General features: G+C 44.0%; 1 protein-coding gene across 1 annotated transcript in view; it reads right to left on the bottom strand.

The window, feature by feature from the left end:
* FNBP1 (formin binding protein 1) overlaps positions 1–23133 on the bottom strand; it is a 2646599-nt gene that overhangs the window by 1916384 nt on the left and 707082 nt on the right. The gene's annotated exons all lie outside the window — the stretch shown is intronic.

Raw genomic sequence — 23133 nt, 5'->3', positions numbered from 1 at the left:
TGGACATGTTCCACTTAAAGAAATCCCAATCCCTTTGAGGTACACGCTCTAGGGACCTAAACCTTGTCACCACAATAAAGAGAACTTGCTGGAGGGATAGATTCCTGTCCCACAGACTTCCTATACTCTGGAACAAACTACCTATCTATCAAACAAAGCTCCTCATTAGCACTCTTCAAGAAAAATCTTGATGATTGGATGGGAAATAGGAAATTCACCCCATGGATCACTTCTGTGGCTCTGTTCGACAGGGTTACAGGTAAATAATTTTCTTGGTGGTGAAAGCCAGGATACCTTTTTGGCTAGGCTTATATAGGCCCTAGGGTCAATAGCCTCGTACCTACTTATGAACCTATATGTGGTATGAGAAACTCAAAGAGATTTGAGATGCTTCACTTTGCATCTATATTCCTTTGGGCTGCTCAAAGCAGAATCACCTGAAGAAGAGGAGTCATAAGTAGAGCTGGGTTTGTCATTGTGACATCTCTGGAGGCTTTTCAATTCACTGGTCCTAGAACACCAGGTGACTGCAGACCCAGAGTGAGATGGACCAAGGGTTGGTGCTTGGATTGTAGCTATCATGTGAGGACACTCTCATCAATGTGTGCAACTTCAGTCTCACAGATGACTCCTGAAAACCTATGTACATTGACAGCATCAGTTCATAGGGTCTAGCCTCAAACCAAGCTGATGTCAACCTTGAAATCAATCCGGACACCAGGAAGCCACCTGATGCCACTCATAGTGGCCAGGCCATTAGCAATGATGGCTAAATGTCAAACAACATCAGTTAATGAAACACCACCAAAGGGATTAGTGTCAACAGCTGCTTTGAATCATTGACCATGAGGTTCATGGCCAAAAAGACTGTTGGCACTACATGTATCTTTTATGTCCACATTCATTAACAGTGTAAGCACACTGATCCAAGGACACTTTTCACGCATGACCTGGGGCAACAGGCCAAAATCCCCTATAACTTCCTGCACCTAAAACTCCCTTTCTGCTTCCTAATCCTAAAACTCCCTTTCCGTTCCCTAAACTTAAAACTCCCCTCCCACTCCCTAACCCTAAAATTCCCAACCCACTCCCTGAATCTAAATTGCCTTCTTGATCACTGCTCTAATCTATACTCCCACCTCCTCCCACTGCCTCCCCATAGTTGCTCAGACTCAGTTAATACGTTCTGGTAAGGTGCAACAGCAGTTTGCCCAAACTCATATTTGAGTTTGAGCTTGAGCAGCAGCCTATACAACTACAAGACACTCAAGTTCCTGGTTTTGATACAGTAGTCTTCTTGGGACTCAATGGTTTGTAGCAGAACTGAATATTACACATATGAAAGACAAGAAGAAATTTATTTCACTAAGTTGACAAATAGAGATATGAAATATAACATCTGCCAGACATGTTCAAGTTTATTGAAAAGTGGGTGTGGTAAAGCAAAGAGCATGGAGATGCTCAACCAGAGTTATCCATGCATTTGTATTGACAGCAGTTTGCCCAAACTCATATTTGAGTTTGAGCTTGAGTGGCAGCCTACACAACTACAAGACATTCAAGTTCCTGGTTTTGATACAGTAGTCTTCAAGTGCTTACGACTCAATGGTTTGTAGCAGAACTGAATATTACACATATGAAAGACAAGGAGAATATATTTATTTCAGTAAATGTATGACAAACTGAGATATGAAATATAACATCTGCCAGACATGTTCAAGTTTATTGAAGAGAGGGTGTGGTAAAGCAAAGAGCATGGAGATGCTCAACCAGGGTTATCCATGCATTTGTATTGACAGGATTGTTTGAGGTGCTCCCTTGAGAAGTTCTTTAGATACTTGGGAGGAACAAAACTGCTTAATGTTGTTAGGGAGCAGGTTCCAGGAGGCAGGTGCTAGATTATGACAGGAGTTTTCTGCATCAAAAAAATTGGAGGATGGCCTGTATAAGAGGAAATTCCTATTATCAGGGTGTTGTTACAAAATCAAGTAGGCTACAAAGAGTCAGGCAATAATGCTCAGCAAGGCATTTAAACATACATGTATTAAGGAGTAGGCAGGTTCTGAAAAGAACTGGAAATTAGTTATATTTAGAAGTGGTAATCCAGTAATGTTCATTACTTAGGTTTAGTTTAATGAATCTTAGGACTTTACTCTCAGGACTGGGTTAAACAAAGCCTAAGTAAACAGACATAACTCACACCTTCTTCCTCCTAATTTTGATTTTCCTACCGATATTCTTGCAGCTTTAATTACTGACAGAGATTCATCAGATTATCACAAAGTGTAGACTACATGTACACTTAGTGTAATCTTTCTGCGTGACTAGAAAGCACAAAAAAAGTGATAAGAATTTTATTGAATACACATTGTGTATGCATAGTATATATTTAGTGTACACTTAGTGTAGGCTTTATTGAATCCGGTCCTCAGTCTTTTGTTGAAGACCCATGTTCTGTACAAAGTTGAAGGCAGAAGCAGGTAGGGCATATTCCAATCTGGGAAGTAGATTGTTTATTGTGATAGCCCATCTCACTTCTTTTGTTGGTAAATCAAAATTTTTATTTATAACCTTAAGTTGAGTGAGAATGTTTTTGGGATTGACATTCAGTGTGGGGTAACCAACAGGTTAAGGTTTAGTCATAAATATTTTTGGAAAGAAAAGACAGGAAGGAGATGTCAGTTTGGTCAGTAACAGTGAATGTGACCTCTTGGTACAGTGTTTTTGCACCACAAAGAATAATACTGGACTTCCTGCTGTGGGGAGTTACCATGTGTGATGGCCAGTTCTGGAGGAGTTCAAAAAATGGTGTTTGGCTTATTTCATTCATGGAGTGGCTAGACCTGGTAATAATGACATAACTTTCATATAGAAGACAGTTAACACCGTAATGGTTCCATGGAAAGACATTAATGAAAAGTGAGAATAGAAGGGGAGGAGAAGAGAACCCAGTGAAATTTCTGAACTAATGATGCCACTCAAGGAAAGAGAGGTGCTGCAGCAGTGTCTGCTATGGCAGTAGTGAGAGTACCGTCATCAGACTTCATCAGAGAAACCACATGCTTTAACTATTTTGGTACAGATATCATGAGCCTCACAGTCAAAACACATTTGAAATCTAGACAAATAGCTGCTATGATCTCCCCATCTTCCATGATAGAGTGGATATGACTGGCATGACTAAAGCATAAGATACAAACAACTGGGAATGGTGGCACAGGAGACAGCTGAAAATGCTCTGCATCTGTAGCAACTGAGGCTGGAAGCCACCAACTTCCTGCACACTCAGCATCAGGACAGGGGCCAATGAAGATGCAAAGGTAGGGGAAGATAGTAACAAGTAGACAGGGCTGGGGGATTAAGCCCACCTTCATGTGGACTTGCAGAAAAACTTCCATCACTTTGTTATAATTGATGTCCACAGTAACACTAAGGTGAGAGGACACAAAACAAAAAGACCTGGAAGAAGGAGACTTGGAGGAAATCTACCTAACTCAGTACCCGAAGGAAGAGATACATATCAGTGTTTAAATGTCTGTGATGTTTGTGGTGGCTTGGTTTTAGCAACAGCATTCATTAAGTACCTAAAATTGTTACAGAGTTCCCCAACCAAGGATGAAGTCTCAATGTACTCCCTTCTAGGCTTTTTTATTTAATTTATTTATTTATTTCTTGCATCAGGATACCCAGAACTGAAGCAAACAGACCCATACTTACTTTTTGAGGGTTTAGATTGCTAAAACTAATTTCAAGTTGAACAGGAAAGATCCTTTTCTACCATTCTGTCATCGTCCGATGATCCATTCAAAATGAAGTTGTTGCGGCAGTCTCTCAAAGTAAGATTACCAAAGCTGGTATAGATAATACACTCCGCTATTAAATGGTCAGCCCATAAACAAATCAATAAAGAGGTATGCAGGTCATGGGGAGTAATGTCATAACTACAAATGGTTCTTTTTTTAAACCAGTATTCTCCATGACAGGAAGAGAAAACAAACACCACTACCTTCTGACCATACCAAAACGATAAAACTGTGACAAAGTATAAACATGATTTTGTTCACTGGTAAAGAACTACCATAGAGAGAAAGAGAATGGAGAAAAGGAAAACAGCATGGAAAAAAAACATGGTTATGAAAAAGAAAAGAACAAATCTGATATTGTGGAATTTCAGCACAAATCAATAAATGTTGAAACACTTAAGCCTAAATGAAAACAGCTTCTCAAAAAGTGACAAAATCCAGAAAGAAAATGCATGCAAAAAAGATGAAGAGCCTTGACCAATTTTCCAATTTTGGAAAGTCCATAATGGGCAGAGTACAAGGCATTATGGAATGAGAGGCGCTACAGACTGGAAAACCTTTGGCTCTGACCTGGCTTCTGACCTGTGACTATGTAATACAGGCTGAAGAGGAGATTTACTGGATCATCTTAAAACACATAACTATGAAAACTGCTGCCCAATTAATCCAGGGAAAACAGCTAGCCACTTTAAAATGCAGCAGGAAACTCTGAAGTATGATAAAGAAAGTACAGTTGTGTACACTTACCATAAATGTAGATGTTCGAGTGTATTCACTGTTGCAGTCATCACATTTGGGTTATCCCTGCCAGGGTAGCCCTCGGCCGGCCCGAATGCTAGAGACTTAGTATTTCTGCGTTAGTTGCTGTCGCTTCAGGACTGACGTCAGGTGGTCAGTAGTATAAAGTAAGGAAGCCGACGCCATTACATCAGTTTCTCTTGCCCTAACCTGTCAGGAGCCCCCAGGTAGGAGCCAGGTCTTGGTGGAAGAACCCCACCAGTAGAAAGTAAATACCAATATGTCCCTTGTAAGGAAAGGGAAGAAAGGGGGATGGAGGGATGGAAACCAGGACTGCAACAGTGAATACACTCGAACATCTACATTAATGCTAAGTGTACACAACTGTAGTATGTTCTTTGTGTTTCACTGTTGCCGTCATCACATTTGGGTTGATTCCCAAAGCGGAGGAAATGGGTGGAGGCAGTCAAGGAAACTAGGGGCTGGCTAGGATGCCCCGCAAGACTGCAGAGGCAAACCCTGCCTTGGATTTGGAGAAGAGAGGCAGATGGTAATGTTTGGTAAAAGTGTGAACAGATGACCAGGTGGCAGCCTCCAGGATGTCCCTGGTGGGGACTCCTCTGAGGAAAGCTGAAGAGGTGGAAGATGCTCTGTGGAGTGAGTCCTGACCCCCTGGGGGGAGGCTTTCCATGTTGTTTGTAGCAGAAATGGATGCAGTGTGCTATTCATTTGGAAATGGTTTGTTTGGAGATGGCTTTGCCTTTTGCCCCTGTAGCAAAGCTAACCAGCAACTGATCAGACTTTCTGAAGGATTTAGTCCTGTCTAGATAGAATCTGAGCTGTCTGTGCACATCTAGAGAGTGCAGGATCCTTTCCCCCTTGTTCTGGGGATTAGGAAAAAAGGTGGGCAAATGAATAGATTTGGTTGAGATCCACACTGAACACCACCTTAGGCATGAAGGATGGGTTAGTTCTGAGGGATACCCTGTCAGCATGGAAGATGATGAAGGGTTCCCACAGCCATGAGCACTTGCAGCTCGGAGACTCTTCTGGCTGAAGTGATGGCCAGAAGGAAAGCTGTCTTCCAGGAAAGAAATTTTAGCTCTGCAGAAGAAGCTGGTTCGAAAGGGGGCAGGGTGAGCTTTTCCAACAAAGTTAAAGTCCCCAGCTGGGGTTGGTGCTCTTCTGGGTGGCCTCAAGTTACTAGCCTCTCTAAGGAACTGTTTGATCAAAGGGTGTGAGAAAAGGGGCTGCTTGGTGGGAAAATGAGCAGAGATAGCAGATGCATGAATTTTTATAGAGGAGAAAGAGAGGTCACTGTGTAGTAGGTCAGCTAAGTAAGCTAGAATGACAGGGAGGGAGGGCTGTGCCATATTGGCTCCCTTAGCCTGGATCCAGGTGCAGAACCTTTTCCATTTGTCAGCATAAGACTTTCTAGTACTATGGCATCTGGCCTCACGTATAACATCTAGAACCTGTTTACTGAGGTTGGCAGATAGATCCGGGGTTAGGGAATAAGCCAAGCTGCCAAATTGAGTGTCTGCAATTGGGGATGCATGACTTTCCCTTGCTTCTGGGTCAGGAGTTTTGGAATCTGAGGAAGACGCCATGGTGGCAGTGGGGACAGTCTGTGCAGCAAGGGGTACCAGTGCTGGCGAGACCTTGGTTTTTCCTCCTTTATTTTGAGCAGTACCCTGGGGATTAGAGGTAGTGGAGGAAAGGCATAGACCAAGAGAGTGACCCAGTGACAGGGCATCCACTTTCCAAGCCATGGAGAGATGCTCACTGGTGCAGAATATGCTGAGCTGATGGTTGGTGTGGGAGCCAAAGAGGTCGACCTTCGGGGTGCTCCATTTCTAAGTTATTAGAGTGAAGGTTCTTCTGTTGAGCTGCCACTCGTGTGGGTCCAGAAGATTCTGCTTAATTGGTCTGCCAGAGAGTTGAGAGACCCCGGTAGGAATTGTGCTAACAGGTGCAGTTGCATGGCAGAGGCTGTGTGTCAAAGGGTTACAGCCAGCCTGTATAGAGGGCAGGAGTGAGCCCCTCCCTTTTTGTTGATAAACCACATCACAGTGGTGTTGTTTGCTTTGATCAGGAGAGCACCTGGGGAGAGAAGGGGCTTGAAAGCTATCAAGTTATGCTGGACAGCCAGCATCTCTTTTTGGCTGATGTGCACAGAGATTTGCTGCAGGCTCCATTGGCCCTGTATGCACCTGCCATCCAGGTGTGCACACCAAGCACACTCTGATGCATCTGTGGTGAGGGTCTTGGTGGCAGGGGGTGGTGAGAAAGGTAGTCCCTTGTTGTGGGAGCATGCTGTTTCCCACCAAAGAAAATCTTTTCTGCGGCATGGAATTATAGGTATAAGAGACTCCAGGTCTTGAGAGTGTTGACACCAAAGGCTTTTTAGGTACCACTGAAGTTTCCTCATATGCAGTCTGGCATATGGAATGAGTAGTATGCAAGATGCCATGAACCTCAGAGCTTGCAGGATCTTCCTTGCAGATAACTGGGGTCTGGTGGCTAGTTGAGAGAAGTAGACTGTCAGGAAAATTAGTTTTTCTGGTATAAGGAATGCCATCTGGGATGCTGTGTCCAGGCTTGCTCCCAGAAAGATAATCCTTTGGGTGGACACCGGATTTCTTTTTGTTGACTGTGTACCCTAGAGAGGTTAGTAGGGTCTTTACGAAGGCCAGGTGCTTGACCAGCTTTTCCAGGCTGTCTGTCTGAATAAGGCAGTCGTCTAAGTATGGGTAAATCTGGATATTACTTTATCTGCAAAAGGCCATGTCCGGAGCCAGACATTTTGTGAAAAGTCTGGGAGCACTAGATAAGCCAAAGGGAAGTGCAGAGAACTGAAAGTGTTGAGATCCTGCCCTGAAACGGAGATATTTCCTGCATGATTCCCTGATAGGAATATGGAGGTAGGCCTCTTTTAGATCTAGGGAGGCTAGCCAAGCATCCTTGGGGAGCATAGGTAGCTGCTGAGGGGTGAACATTTTAAATTTTGGGATTACCAGGAAGGTGTTTAGAATGGATAGATCGAGGATGGGGCACCAGGTGCCCTATTTTCTGGGCACCAGAAAAAGTCTGGAGTAGAAACCTTGGCCTATCTGTTCTGCAGGAACGTGCTCTACTGCCCTCATAGAAAGCAGGGAAAGGATTTACTTTTGAGCCTCTGCCCACTGGTTTGAAGGTAGATCTGGAAACACTTTTGGGGTTGGAAGGGTGTGGAAGGAAAATGTGTATCCCGGAGACACTGTGTTGAGAACGCAGTGGTCGTTGGTAATGGAGGCCCAGGTGCTTGCGTGAAAGGAGAGTTTTCCTCCTAGGTGTAAGTGAAGGTGGGCAGAGGGAGGGGGTGGGGGAGGTGAGTCATTATGAGTTCTTACCATAATGGGGTGGCTTAAAACTCCCTGGTTTTGAAGTGGAGGTAGTCCACTGCTTAGATCTCTGCATTCCCTGTGGCTGCTGTCTGGGGGGTCTGGTTCCCCGGGGCCTGGACTGGCTTACTGAGCACAGGAAAGGACCAGTGCTTGGTGGGACAATGCCTGCTGAACCTGGGTGGCTGGACCTGTAAGACATTTTTTGTTTGAGTTCCAGGGTATGTTGCTGAAATTTTAGCATATAGAACTGACAATTTAGTGCCCTGATAGCAAGAATAGCTGAGGTGTACACTTTTTTATCCCATCTGTCTAGTGCTTGGGAATCCCTATCTGAGGGGATGGGATTCTTCGCACAGGTTGCTTTAATCCCTTTAGGCCACTGAGAAATTACCTCCGGGTCAGCAGTAGGATTTTTAAAAATAAATTTGTGTGAGTCAGGGACTCTGTAGTACCTGTCTGGTTTTCTGGGTGCAGGAGGGAGGGTGTCATGGGGTCAAGCTGGATACCAGGAAAACATCCTCCACAACATCCAGGACTGGGGGGATGGCAAAGGGTCTGTGCTGTGGAAGATCTAAGAATTCTCTGAGTCTCTTTTTAGACTGAGGGTAATCTTCACTCTCCCATTGGAAATGCTCCCTTAAGGTATGAAGGGTTTCCCCAAAGGAAAATTCCTCTGGGGGAGAGGTTGAAGGGATGGAATCCTCTGCATCAGAATCCTCTTAAGTAGAGAGGGGTTGCAGTCTTCATATTCAGATGCATCCGAGTCATCTGACTCTTGTTCAGACAAAACTACAGGGGACAGATCTCTTTTCCTTTTGGAGGGGAGAGCTTGGCTTCCCCTGGTAAACATGATAAGGTCTTCTGCCATTTTAAGCATTTGAGACTGAGGCAAAGGAGCAGACGCCTGAGAATGGGTAGTCAGTTTCTTGGGTGTAGTTCGAGCCCTGGGCCTAAGAAACTCGGTCATTTTCGAAAGAACGGTAGTTGCAAAAGAAGACGTCGGTTTGTGTCGAGAATCGGTAGTGCGAAGGACTTCCTCGGAAGCCGGTGCCTGTTCAACGGCTCCGGACCCATCCAAGGTAGAGGCGAACCCACGATTCTTAATCGAAGAAGAGTTTTGCGGCATAATGGACTCTAAAAGGGTCTCAGTAGCAGCCTGCAAATCCACAGAAGTGGGCATCAGGGGCCGCGAAAGTGCCTCACTGAGGACTGGAGAACTGACGACTAGCTTAACGGATGCATCGTCGGTAGGTTTGGACCTGTGCGGTCTGTCTCTGTCTTTATCTTTACGTTTTTTCAGAAGATCTGTCGGATGCCTTACCAAAGCCATATCAGAATTCAAGGACTGTAAGCAAAAATATTTAGCTACAATAAGGGCCCGAGGATGGATAGTTCTGGTATTGAACAAAGCACAGAAATGACAACGGGGGACATCGTGGTCTGGGCCTAAACAAGTGACGCAGTAAGAATGAAAGTCTCGGTGTGGTATTTTCTTTCCACAGGCGAGGCAATTATTAACTTTTTCTGACATCAGTTAGTGCAAGTAAAAAGGATCCTCAATGGCTACTTTGCTTTAGAAGACTTCAACTTCAATTCGGCAGACGAAACTCAGATAGCGGCCGACCGGCACTCATGCAAACTGCTTCTGCTTCGGGCTCCATGGCAAGAACGACTGATGTAATGGTGTCGGCTGCCTTACTTTATACTACTGACGACCTGACATCAGTCCTGAAGCGACAGAAACTAACGCAGAAATACTAAGCCTCTGTTATTCAGGCCGGCCGAGGGCTATCCTGGCAGGTATAACCCAAATGTGATGACTGCAACAGTGAAACACGAAGGACAACAGCATATACAGGGTTTAAAACAAAAACAGTTACTTTGTATCTTTAACAGGGTTGTGGTGTTTAATCTGTGAGCATCAGTGAAAATGTTCACATAAAACATCTTGTTCTACTAGTAGTGTACAACAACCTCTAAGAAATTATTTTGTATTAAAAAGATCAACAGATGGGATTTGTATTAGTGTAGTACTTCGCAGGATGAGCAGTAGCAAGTCCTGCCTAAACCCCACCCTCCACCCAACAATCGGTGATGTCTTAGTAAACTTAAGTAATATTCATATCGATGGCAGCATGAATATTCATTGTCTATTTGTAGTTTACCTTTTTCCTCATTGTAGTGTGATTGCAGAACTGGTATAGTTAATTAGCCAGAGGGTGTGTGAGGGGATGCACGGGAGCTTCCCCCTGCAAAAACCAAGGAATAAAAAAATAATAGCACTATAACTACTAATATTATCTTCTCCTTTGTTTTTGCAGGGGGACTGCGCCCACTTGTTAGAGGCTGTGTCCCCCACCCCCCAAATTAAACATACCAACTCCAAGATCGCACTACATTGAGAAAAAGGGTAAAATACAGATAATAAATATTCATACATCTGCATGCCTGTCAATCATGCATGTTTCCCATATGATGATATGCCCATTTCACCTGTCAGTCACTAAGACCATGCCCACATCTGTGCAGAATGGCTTGCGAGGTGCTGTACTAATAAAAAGCTGAGACTAAGTAACATACCTGAACTAGATGAGAAGACTGGCCATGTTCTGAGCATGGCCATGCCTAAAGACCAGCAAAACACAAATGCAATATAACTATATGGAGCAATCAGCTGTAGCAGTAGAAATGTGAGGAGAAATAACCTGAGTAGTAAGCTATAACAAATGCATTTATAGGTTCTTAGGTTGGTACTAGGGTATCGGCCCTAAGGCCTATACAAGCCTAGCCATAACAATTCCCTGGCTATTTCTTCCCACACTATTTACTTCCTGGACCCCTGTCTAGCAGAGCGACTGACGTGATCCCTGGGGTGAATTTCCTTTCTCCCATCCAATCGTCAAGGTTCCTTTTGAAGAGGGCCAAAGAGGCGCTCTGCTTGACATGTATGGGCAGTCTATTCCAGAGTCTGTGGAGTCTCTGGGTCAGGAACCTATCCCCCCAGCATGTTTTGTTTATTGTGATGACAAGGTTTAGATCCCTGGAGCGTGTGACTCTGAGGGATTGGGATTTCTTTAAGTATAGCATGTCCAACAGCTCTGGGTTTGACATGGCCTTGTATGTTAAGCAGAGATCGCCTCTGAGTAGACGATATGCCACAGAGTATAGCTGGAGTTTTTTAAGGCAGTCAGCATAGGGCATCTGCTTTAGGCCTGTGATTCTTTTAGTGAGGTTTTCCTGTGGCCTTTCCGGTTGATGCAGGTGTCTTGAGAGGTGCATACCAAATGGAGCATTGTATTCTATAATGGGTCTAATGAGGGATGAGTACAGTGGGACAATGACCTCCTTTTTTCTGAATGAAAAGCCCTTAGTGATGAGGTGTGCCACATAGAAGGATTTCCTGACTGTTGGGGTGATGTGGTTATCAAAGGTGAGACCAATGTCCACCTGTGCCCCTAAGTCTCTTATCACACTTTCAGTGTTCACTGTACTGCCACCTATGTGGTAATTCACGGGTACATGTTTTTTCCCAAAGGGGATAACTATACATTTCTTGGCATTGAGCTTGAGCCCATGGCTCTGGCACCAAGCATCTGCTTCTGTAAGGCCCTTTTGTAGAGTATCCACATAATTTGGGGATTCAATAATGGCTCCCAGTTTGCAGTCGCCTGCAAACTTTGTCAGCCAGTGTCCCTTAGTATTGGCCTGTACTTCAGAGAAGTAGATGCCAAACAAGAGTGGTCCCAGGACTGAACCCTGAGGTACTCCACTTGTCACTTGTCTGAGATGGATATGGAGTCAGCTACTTTTACAGTGTGGGTTCTGTCAGTAAGCCAGTTGGCAACCCATCAAGTGAACTAAGGATTAATGCCCAGCTTAGTAAGTTTATCTATGATTCCAGAGTGGGAGATGGTGTCAAAGGCCTTGACGACGTCCAGATAGGCACGTCCAGATAGGCTGTGTGGACCTCCTTACACTCGTCCACTGCTCTGTAGACTGATTCGAAGAAGTTAATCAGGTTCAGGAGACAAGATCGGCCCTTCACGAACCCATACTGGGTGGGGTCCAGTGTTTGAAGGTTGCCAATGTCTTTGTTTATACATATCCATGATAATATGTTCCATGGTCTTGCAGATCAGGCTCATCAGACTGATGGGGCGGTAGTTCCCGGGATCCAAGGTGGATCCCCCCTTGTAGAGTGGGATAACTGTAGCTGTGCACCACTCAGTGGGCACGATGCCTGAGGTGAGGCTGTGATTAAACATGACACTTAGGTGAGGTGCCAGTTCATTTTGTAGTTCATGTAGTACACAGCCCGGTATGTCATCTGGTCTCATGGATGCTGTATTCTTAGCTTTGGAGAGTGTGTTTTTTACCTGTGTGGCTGTTATTACCAGAATTTGGCAATCTTCCAGTATTGAGATGGGCCATTTAGGGGGTGAGAGGTGGGTGAAGTTGGTACTAAATCGATCTCCCAGGATATTGGTAATGTCCTTGGGATCAGTACATTTAATGCCATTCTGTTGTAGCTCAGAGCAGATCCGAGCATTGCCATTTAGATTCTTGACATAGTTATAAAATATAGCAAAGGAAGACTTCGTATTTCTGCCCAGTTTAACATCGGTCTATTACATAATTAGCATATTTTGTGGGAATGCAGTGGTACAAATCCTCTACGTTGTCAGCACAGGCGTACATGTTGGTCGTTCTGAGCAAGAAATTTCAATAAACGCTGATGGTATGTAAATACCAACAGTGAAGCAGGTTACAAAAATTGATTTTCTGGAAAAAATACACGGAACTATTTTCATACTGAAACATGAACAGAGAATCAGAATGTGAAGGACTAGCCCTAACTGCCCACATGACTTCACTCTTGCAGATGAATTTGTGTGAGAATGCCACCGTAACACTTGTTTACCTAACATCAGGAAAGTTAGCTAGGCAGAAGTCTAAGAAATACTTGTTAAGCAGAACTGTACAGTCTGAAGACTGGCCACTATACAAAGCCCTGCAAGTCATCTGTGTCAAATACTGTCCTTTCTTTATAATTTGTAATATTTCAAATGTTTCATTAAGGTATATGCATTCATTCAGATCACAGCTTCCAGAATGTTCTGTGTAAAAACGTCTGAATTATGCAGCAAAAGTGACAGCAGACATTAACAGAAACTGCTTTGAAAGGCCATCAAGTAACATACTGTACTCATTACAGCAAAAAGGAAGAGAGGCACTAGCCAGTTATGTCTTTCTTAGTTAAAGGCAAATTCATCCTGCTTTCATCAAGAGCTAAACAACTTCTCTGGTTGTGCCAAAGTAATATCAAAACTGCCTGCAAATAGAGTATTTCAAAGATGGCTGCCAGCCAGAGTTGCCAGATGTCCCTATTTGGGCGGGACTGTCCCGAGATCAGCAGCCTGATCCCGAGTTCCGCCCTGCCAGTTTAAATCCTGGGCAGCCTCCGCTTTGTTTTTTTTTTTTTTTTTTGGATTGGCCCGTATACCGGCATACGGGCCAATCAAAAATCGCTAAACACGGAGCTTCTTTTGTTTAATGCTGAAGTTCCGCATTAAATGAAGCTCCGTGTTTAGCGATTTCTGATTGGCCCGTATGCCGGTATACGGGCCAATCAAAACAGAGCTACTTCTGTTTAATGCAGAACATCGCAGTTCCGCATTAAATAGAAGTAGCTCTGTTTTGCGATGTTTTGATTGGTCCGTATACTGGCATACAGGCCAATCAAAACATCGCAAAACAGAGCTACTTCTGTGTAATACGGAACTGCCATGTTTCGCATTAAACGGAAGTAGGTCTGTGTTTATTTTTGATTGGCCCGGGCCAATCAAATAAAAAATAAACACAGAGCTACTTCGGTTTAATGCAGAACTCTGATGTTGTCGGAAATGGGGCAACCCGGCTGCCAGCAGGCATACTGATTAGAGCTCTCCCAGTGTGAAAACAGATATTGTGAGAAAGACCATTAAAAGTTATCTGTTTGGTAATATTCAGTTACTGGACAGTAATTACGCTCTCTAAATGTCAGCAAAAGAGAAGAAGATATTTAGAAAAAGTAAGCAAAAATCAGCAACAAAAGAAGAAAAAGCTCTGACTGGGATGAAGCTTGTAGCCATTCAGCAAAAATCAGGTCATGTTTCAGCTTTAGTACAGAAACTGGTTTCCAGTAATTTACAGGGAAAAATAACTTAAATGCACTCAGAGGTGTTTAAAATAAGTGACACACTGAAGAAATATATATAATGTCAAATGACAAAAATCTTGGAAAAAATAGACAAAAAGTTTCAAACAGCTTTTCAGAGGAGTTGATAAAAATAAAAGTTACTTATTCATCATAATGAGGAAGTACAGAAGAGTATACAGGCAAAGAGGTTGGCAAAGAAGAAGTGGGATTGTCAGAGAGATGAAGAAAGTAGACAGGAGTATAAGGAGATGAGGTGCATGGCAAAGAGAGAGGTGGCGAAGGCTAAGGATAAGGCATATGAAGAGTTGTACGAAAGGTTGGACACTAAGGAGGGAGAAAAGGACCTGTACCGATTGGCTAGACAGAGGGACCGAGCTAGGTAAGATGTGCAGCAGGTAAAGGTGATAAAGGATAATGAGGGAAACATACTCACAAGCGAGGAGAGTGTGTTGAGGAGATGGAAAGAGTACTCTGAGGGGTTGATGAATGAAGAGAATGAGAGGGAGAGAAGGTTGGATGATGTAGGGATAGTGAATCATGAAGTACAATGGATTAGCAAGGAGGAAGTAAGGATAGCTATGAAGAGAATGAAGAATGGAAAGGCTGTTGGCCCAGATGACATACCTGTGGAAGCATGGAGGTGTTTAGGTGAAATGGCAGTAGAGTTTTTAACCAGATTGTTTAATGAAATCTTGGAAAGTGAGAGGATGCCTGAGGAATGGAGAAAAGTGTTTTGGTACCGATTTTTAAGAATAAGGGTGATGTGCAGAGCTGTAGTAACTACAGAGGGATTAAATTGATCAGTCACAGCATGAAGTTATGGGAAAGAGTAGTGGAAGCTAGGTTAAGAAGGGATGTGATGATTAGTGAACAGCAGTATGGTTTCATGCCGGGAAAGAGCACTACAGATGCAATGTTTGCTCTGAGAGTGTTGATGGAGAAGTACAGAGAATGTCAGAAGGAGTTGCATTGTGTTTTTGTAGACTTGGAGAAAGCATATGACAGGGTGCCTAGAGAGGAGTTGTGGTATTGTATGAGGAAGTCAGGAGTGTCAGAGACGTATGTAAGAGTGGTACAGGATATGTATGAGGGTAGTGTGACAGCAGTGAGGTCTGCGGTGGGAGTCATGGATGCGTTTAACGTGGAGGTGGGGTTACATCAAGGATTAGCTCTGAGCCCTTTCTTATTTGCAATGGTGATGGACAGGGCTGACCGACGAGATCAGACAGGAGTCCCCATGGACTATGATGTTTGCAGATGACATTGTGATCTGTAGTGAGAGTAGGGAACAGGTGGAGACCACCCTGGAGAGATGGAGATATGCTCTAGAGAGAAGAGGAATGAAGGTCAGCAGGACTAAGACAGAATATATGTGTGTGAATGAGAGGGAGGATAGAGGAATGGTGAGGATGCAAGGAGTAGAGGTGGCAAAGATGGAGTTTAAATACTTGGGGTCAATAGTTCAGAGTAACGGTGAGTGTGGAAGAGAGGTGAAGAAGAGAGTACAGGCAGGATGGATTGGGTGGAGAAGAGTGTCAGGAATGATTTGTGACAGACAAGTACCTGTAAGAGTGAAAGGGAAGGTCTACAAGAGGGTAGTGAGACCAGCTATGTTATATGGGTTGGAGACAGTGGCATTGACAAAAAGGCAGGAGGTTGAGCTGGATGTGGCAGAGTTAAAGATATTAAGATTTGCACTGGGTGTGACGAGGGTGGACAGGATTAGGAATAAGTATATTAGAGGGTCAGCCCAGGTTGGAAGGTTTGGAGACAAAGCCAGAGAGAGGCAAGATTACATTGGTTTGGACATGTGCTGAGAAGGGATGCAGAGTATATTGGGAAAAAGATGCTAAGGATGAAGCTACCAGGTAACAGGAAAAGAGGAAGGCCTACGATAAAGTTTATGGATGTGGTGAGAGAGGACATGCAGGTGGTTGGTGTGACAGAGCAAGGTGCAGAGGACAGGAAGAAATGGAAACAGGTGATCCGCTGTGGCAACCCCTAACGGGAACAGCTGAAAGAAGAAGAAGAAGAATGTATCTGTGTTGTCCACTGTCAATTCCTCCTCAACTACTGAGTACTGGATCCAATGTGGGATCTAACTCAGCTGCATTTACTAGATTATCGGATCCTACTCTCGAGCTCCTCCCTTTACCCATGCCTTGGTCAACCACCTACACCTTTGCCGCCTTAAAACTATAGGAGAAACTAATCCTAGGTTAAGACAAAGTAAAATAGTAGTAGCAGAAGTGGGACTCAAACCTGGATCAGACATTCTGCAATAAACATAAAATCACTCCAGGAGATAAGAAGGAGGACATGGAGGACAAGACAGATGCATAGTTACAGTGAGTACATAACTTTTATATCTAATGTCTTTTTTATTTGTTCTTCAGCTACTGAGACAGAGTACCCAGCTACTTATACCTTGGGTGGACTTTATGGAAGAATTTTCCGGAGTACTTCAGAACCAAAAGCAGCCCCGCTTCAGGAAGTCAAATCCAATTTGTAAGAGCAATAAAAGTATGAGCATTAGTCTAGGTAACAGCTGCACAAATGTTGTCAATAAAAGTTCTAGACCAAAAGGTGGAAGATGTAGCCATTGACCTAGTGGAGTGTGCTTTAGCAGGCTTGGGTAGGGACAGGCCTTGCTAACTGTAAGCAAAGAAAATGCAATCAGTAAGCCATTTGGCTAGGATAACTTTTGAAACTGGTGAGCCCAATTTGTTTGGGGAAAAAGAGACAAACAGTTGCTCTGACTTTCTGAATTCTTTTGTTCTATAGAGATAAAAACATAGTTGCCTATAAACATCCAGAAGGTGCAGCATGTATTTTCCTTTGTTAGCAAAGTTGGAAAAGAAAACAAGCAAATTAATGACTTGATTAATATTAATTTCAGAAGCTACTTTAGGCAAAAATGATGGACTGGTCCACACGGTAACCCTGTCTTTGTGAAAAATGAGATAATGAGATTTGGAAGAAAGAACCTGGAGTTCAAAAACTTGTCTTGCAGATGTAATGGCCACTAGAAAGACAGTTTTCCCGGATAAAGCTTCAAGTCACATTTAGTTAATGGCTCAAAGGGTTTCTGAGTTAACAACTGCAGCACAACTATTAAATCCCAGAGAGGAGTGGGGTCCTTCACTGATGGCCTAAGCAAGAAAGCACCTTTGAAAAGCACCTTGCAAATTTTTGAAGAAGCTAATGAGGAAGCATTTTCACCTGAATGAACATAAGAAATGGCTGCCAACTGCACTTTAATAGTAGAGAAACTAGCTCCATCTTGAAAAATACATGGTAAGAACTCCAGGACAGCAGAGGTAGGAGTAACATAGGGGTTCAAATCTCTCTGTAGAGACTGAATAGAGAATCTTATCCATTTACTTTTATAAGGCTTCCTAGTAGAGACCTTGTGGGAATACAGAAGTTTCTGTCACACTGGGGAGGAAAGCCTGGGCTGCTATTAGTGGTTACTGTTGAAACCATGTGGTCAGCTTGAGGTCTGTAATATCCACATGATTCATCCCTATGGGATTAGAGAGAAGGTCTGGACTGGGGTCCAGTACCCATGGTGGATGGCGAAGGTGAGACCAAGGCTAGGGGAACCACACTTGACAAGGCCAAAAGGGGGAAATGAAAATAACTATGGTCTTCAACTGAGGTGCCTTCTGTAAGAACTTGGGAATTAGAGGTATCATGGAATAGGCATAAAGGAGACAGGAGGGCCAAACGTGGACTAGAGCATTTCTCAGTGACTCCCCTGGAGGTGGGATTAGGACAAAAAACCTGCTGCACTTGTTGTGGGAAGATGCAAGAGATCGCAGCAGGTTGGCCCCATCGATGGAAAATATTGTCCACTACTGATTAATGCAGAAACCCCTCATGTGACATCAGAATGGACCTGCTGAGTTTGTCCACTAGCATGTTTGATTTCCCCGACATTTGCATTGCCATAAGAAAGCAATTGTTGGAGATTGCCCACTGCCACAATCTCTGACTGTCTCTCGACAAATGGGATAAGATCAGGTCCACCCTATTTGTTGATATACCAAATTAAAAACATGTTGTCAGTTTGTATATCAATCATCCCAAGAGGAAGGGTGCCCTGGAAGGTATGCAACGGTAGCAGGACTGCTCTATGATACTGATGTCCAAATTGGTCTCTTCTGGGGATCACATCCCTTGGACTGTTCATCCCAAGAAATGCATTTGGGAGGTGTTCATGGTAACCGTGACTACTATGGGAGGAAATACAAGAAGGTGGCCTTGGGAAACCTTCAACTGACTGAATCCACCAATGTAGATGGTGTTTGCATACTCAAGTGAGTTTGATCAGAAAGCACAAGGGATGGTGAAGAACTGACCATTGACAAGCTAAGGTTTATTGAAGAATGCGCATACAGAAATGGGCCATAGGAACTAAGGTTATGGCAGCTACCACTGACCCTAGGGTCTGAAGAGTCAGTCTGACTGGCATAGAAGGGTGTGAGATAATTTGCTCCTCCACCTGGCACCTGATGATCCTTACTCCATGTGGTGGAAGAGAGGCTGTCTGAGTAACTGTGTTCAAATGAGCACCTGTGAACTCCAGGCTCTGAACAGGTTAGAGATGAGACTTGAAGATGGTGACTGAGATGCCAAGAGACTGACATAACCGTATCAAGCAGCCCCTGAATTTCTCCAGAAAATGCTTCACTGGGATGGTGAGGAGTTAGTTGTCTAGGTATGGAAACACTCCGAATCCTAACAGTCTCAAGAGAGCTGCTACCACGGACATATATTTGGTAAACATCCTAGGGGCTGTGTTGAGACCAAAGGGCAGGGCTCTGAATTGGTAGTCACTAGCCCCAGACAAAAGCACAGAAATATCCAAGATCATCTGTTCATCTTGATGTGATAGTACACATCCCGAAGGTTGATGCAGCACATTCAATCATTCTTGCATAGAAACAGCTGAATTCAGAACTTCAACTTTGTCAGAAATTGATTCAGTTTGCTTCGAGCCAGAATTAGTGTTAAGTACCTTGTTTTCTTTGGCACTAAAAAGAATTCTGAGTAAGTTCCAAATCCTTTCTGGTCTGGTGGGACCTCCTGGATGACTCCTTTGCCTAGCAGATTTTTTTTTATTTTTTGAGTGATGCTTCCCTCTGACTAGGTGAGACATCTGGAAGCCTTTTTCTTTTGGATTGGGGGGGGGGGGGGGCTGGGAAAATGGTATAAAATAACCTCCGGATATGATTTTTAACACCCAAGAATCTTTTGTTATTAATGCCCAGGCATCTGGATGCAAAGACAAGTGCCCCCAATTGCCTCTAGAGGTTGGCAGTCAGGCAACCTTTCAGGAAGGCCGAAAAAGTTTATCTGAATAAGAATCTCAAAACCTTGGTTCTTTGGGCGTCCTCCATCTCAAGGACGGTGTCTTCCATTTGAACTCCTCTTTCTACCTCCGAGGGAGATACCCCCACATGAATCTTGAAAAGGACCATGAGATTTATGGAACCACATCTTCTTCCATCCTCTTTGATTCCTGGGAAAGGATTGTCGAGGGGTAGAAAAGTGTATTCCTATGGAAAACATGGTCTTTCCATCCTGTTCACTCCAGGAAAGGATTTCTTATACAGTAGGGCCAAACAAAGATATTCCGTCAAAGGGAGCACTAATGAAAGAAGACTTGAAAGGCTCTGCAAAGTTGCTTAAGCACATCCAGCCAAGTCTCCTAATGGCTATGCCTGAACATGTCACCCGTGAGGTACCCTCTGCACCATGGGAGTTTAGCTTCAAGGCAACATTAGAGATAGATAAGAAAGTAGCCAGTTGTGAAGAAGACTTCTTGTAGTCCTCCACGGACATGGACTCAGACAGGGATTTGGAAAGTTCCTTAGTCAAATCCGGCTATAATCGTATGGAATGTGCCAAGTAATTCAGAGACTGTAAGGCAAAGGTCACTGAGGCAAAAACATGCTTCCCAAATCTGTATGATGTCCAGGACTCTCTGTTAGGGGGATGAACAGAGGAAATTTGCTCTGCAGCTGCTCTTTTTATTAGCCGCCAGAACCATAGCATCTACAGGACATCCCCCTTGCTCCAGTGTGGCCTGTTCTTGGGGGGGGGGGGGGGGGTAAAAATTTAGCAGTATGAGTTGGTGATGCACTTTACCAGCCTTCTTGTAGCAATTACTGTAGCACACAAAAGTGCTACCAGCACTAAATGTTCTACAAGAAAACAGCTCCACTATTTAACAGCCGAGTGACGTCTCCAGGCGTTTCTGCAGTTACCTCCTACTGCTCCTCTAGGTGTCAAATATTGCCTGTTCATATTTGCATTAATAAATCCAAAACCATGCTACACACAAGGTATCAGAATATTTTATCTTGAAGCATATATGAATGCAAACACAATTGTATTGATGTATGACCTCTGTCAATAAGTATTTGTTAGAACTGTAAGTTGATAATGTCGTTTTTAAAGGCTGAAGTCACACCCACTGGGAGTTAAAGGTACACACTCAAAAGAGCTCTACTGGAGGGAATAAGTTAGTGCCTACCCCTCATGGCATGTCTAAAGTCGGGTCTATATTAGAACATCCAAGTTTCAAAACTTCGAATGTTCTAATATTTAACCCTATTCAGCGAAAGCTGAAAATATCAAAGCAACAGAAAACCACATTTTTCCTAGGGAAAGAATTTGGTTGTCCGTTTCTGTTGCTTCAGTATTTTTCAGCACTGTGGTGGAAAGTTACGGGTCGGGTTCAAGTAAGTGTGCGACTGAGTGCGGGTTAAGTTAGTTAGGGTTAGGGTGCGGGTTAGGTATGTGTGCGATTGTGTGGACATGAGGGTTAGGGCGGGTTAGGTGAGTTAGGGTTAGGGCGAGGGTTAGGTATGTGTGCGACTGTGTGGATGTGAGGGTTAGGGCGGGTTAGGTGGGTTAGGGCGCGGGTCAGGAAAGTGTGCAATTGTGTGGATGTGGGGGTTAGGGCGGGGTAGGTGAGTTAGGGTTAGGGCGCGAATGAGGTGAGTGTGCGATATTGATGGACCTTAGGGTTAGGGTTTGGGTTAAGGTAAGTGGATAGTTAGTGGTGTGTGTATAGTTTAGTGTAGGGTTAGGTGTAAAATTTTAGGTGTATGTGTGGATTGCTGTTTGTTTGGTGTGCTTGTGTTGTGTGTGTTTTGGAACAGCGATTTTTTTCCCTAGGAAAAAATTTGCTGTTCTGTATGTTCGATGTTTTCAGCTTTCACTGAATAGGGTTCGATATTACAACATTCAAAGTTTTGAAACTTCGATGCTCTAATATTGACACTAAAGGTCAGTTCCCTGTGCTTTCTCCTATTAACTTGGTGAACTTGGACATCCTGAGGCAATGTAGCAACTGCCCCATGTACACTGACAACCCACTCCTCTTACCTACCAACACTCAGACTTGTGACAGATGCACTTATATAATCAAACTGGAAGCCATGCAATCTCAAGCCAAGATGGGAATAGCTGGTCAAGAGGAGACGGTCAAAACTTGCACCACACCACATGGAACACATAGCCCTCCACAGCACACGCCAGCACTGCCTTCACATAAAAACACAAACCACAGCACACCTTTGCAGAGGCTCTCAATCCAAATCTACCCAAACAGCAGAGACCTCCAAGGCAGAAATGCACCAGACCACCACAACACAACACTAATCACAAGACACATAACTCTCCTAAACAGTGTGCCACTCAACCAAAGTTCCTAAGGCAAAACAGCATGCCCAACACACTAGTCATAGGTGACTCAATAGTGAGGCACACTGATGTCCCACTCACTAGGTTGAATAAGGTGAAAATAACAGTCAGCTGCCTGTCAGGTGCCAGGATCAACCACATAACACATGCACTCAGGTCCCTCAATAACAGGTACAAATATGACGCTGTCATTGTACATGTGGGTGTGAATGACCAGAGACGTACCTGCCTGGACTACATGAAAAGAGACATGTTGGAGCTCTTGGATTACGTAGCCCAGGTGGGTATGACCCTAGCCCTGAGCAGCATCCTACCATCACCCAGAATGATACCAGACTACAAGCAGAAAGTTATTGATTTCAACAATTGGCTAAGCTTCTGGTGTCATTCTAATGGGATCCAGGATCTTTCTGCCTGAGATGACATGATTGACAGACCTCGATGCTTTGCCAGAGATGGCCTGCATCTGTCACCCCTGGGCTTCTGGATACTAGCCAAGGCTCTTGCCACCCCTATAGTGCCTTTTTTAGGCGGTGTTCCAAAGACCAAATTACCACTGTAACAGCTACAAACAAATGTAACCTGAGAGTCATGCTGCTCAACTCTAGAAATCTAAATCTCAAAATGCACTCGATCGAAACATTCTAATGGAGAACATTGACATTTGTGCTGTAACAGAGACCTGGTTCAAGGCAGCAGAAAGCACCCCTGCACTACCAGGCTATAACTCATTCCACACTTTCATCCCCAAAACTTGGACCAAAGCTCCAAAGGCAGTGGTGTTTCCATATTCATAACGGCTGCGCACACTTCCAGACTGGTAGCCCAACATAATGCATCTGAGATACTTCAGGTGCAGCTAACATTGGGTAAGACGGCGATTCAGGTCGTAGCCTGCTATAGGTCCCCAACCTTGTCCAAGACTCACACTATACGTTCCTAAGTACCCTGGAGAATATTAGGGGCCAACCTAACACTCTCATACTGGATAACTTCAACTACCCCTCCATTAACTGGGAAAACTACTCATGTACCAATACACTTGCCCAATGCTTTGTGGAATTCATTAATTCCAATGCTTTGGACCATCTCTACTAGAGATAGCAACATCCTTGACCTGGTCATTACTAACATGGGCGACCATTGCTCTACATCAATAGTCATCTCCTCCCTGGTTAGATCAGACCATAAACTAATCACCTTGGAAATCCATATCCCTCACACACCCACTCCCACAAAGGTAACCACCATGAAAAACTTCTCCAAAGCTAACTATGGGCTCTTAAAA

Source organism: Protopterus annectens, chromosome 16.part0 (assembly GCF_019279795.1).
Source record: "Protopterus annectens isolate FY-2018-M chromosome 16.part0, PAN1.0, whole genome shotgun sequence".
Taxonomy (NCBI): Eukaryota; Metazoa; Chordata; order Ceratodontiformes; family Protopteridae; genus Protopterus; species Protopterus annectens.
Note: the sequence above shows the minus strand (reverse complement) of the source record. Positions and strands in the feature narration are given on the sequence as shown.